Source organism: Etheostoma spectabile, chromosome 8 (assembly GCF_008692095.1).
Source record: "Etheostoma spectabile isolate EspeVRDwgs_2016 chromosome 8, UIUC_Espe_1.0, whole genome shotgun sequence".
NCBI classification, from domain to species: domain Eukaryota; kingdom Metazoa; phylum Chordata; class Actinopteri; order Perciformes; family Percidae; genus Etheostoma; species Etheostoma spectabile.
Window position 1 is genome coordinate 29598408 of NC_045740.1, and position 455 is coordinate 29598862.

Consider the following 455-nt stretch of genomic DNA (forward strand, 5'->3'; position numbering starts at 1 on the left):
CCACTGGCTGCAATAAAACCCCAAAGCATGATTGATCCCCCCATGCTTAACAGCTGGACAGAGGTTCTTTTCATTAAATTCTGTACTCTTTCTTCTCCAAACGTACCTTTGCTCATTGCAGCCAAAAAGTTCTACTTTAACCTCATTGGTCCACAAACTTGTTCCCACAATGCATCAGGCTTGTCTATATGTTCATTTGCCAACTTCAAATGCTGATTTTTTTGGTGAGGACGTAAAAGAAGGGTTTCTTCTGATGACTCTTCCACGAAGACCCTGTTTGTACAAGTATCTCTTTATAGTGGAATGGTAGGTGGACCAACTCCAGGGTCTCCAGGTCTTTCTGGTGGATCGGGCAGTCTAACATGGGTCTGGACTTGCTTTTCTCAAAATCCTGCAAGCTGTTCTGTCTGAGATTGTTCTTGGTCTTCCAGATCTTTAACTTCCACTGTTCCTGA